Source organism: Penaeus monodon, chromosome 32 (genome assembly GCF_015228065.2).
Source record: "Penaeus monodon isolate SGIC_2016 chromosome 32, NSTDA_Pmon_1, whole genome shotgun sequence".
Taxonomy (NCBI): domain Eukaryota; kingdom Metazoa; phylum Arthropoda; class Malacostraca; order Decapoda; family Penaeidae; genus Penaeus; species Penaeus monodon.
Genome location: NC_051417.1, coordinates 29,616,937 through 29,617,299, shown reverse-complemented (window position 1 = coordinate 29,617,299; position 363 = coordinate 29,616,937).

Sequence of the window (363 nt, the reverse complement as noted above, 5' to 3'; positions counted from 1 at the left end):
AATTTTCTCAATTATTACGTCAGTTATAACAATCGTTATTGTTATTACGCTTGTTATAGCCATTACTAATACGTCTAATATTTCTGATAACCACTTTTACCTTTACACGTGTCATTGTTATTATCAATTAAGCCATTAGAAATATTAAGCCGATTTTAACATTGCAACTATCATTGTCTTTATTACAATTATCTGTTACCTGCGTCATTAGGTCTATTTTTACTGCCATTACGTATACCAATATGGTCTTTACGTGTGTTGTGACTAACTACATAGTTATGTCTATTATGATCCTACTTAAGTGTATCTTCATAAGCTGTATATCCAGCATTAGGTGTATCATTATCACTCCAATTAGCCTCT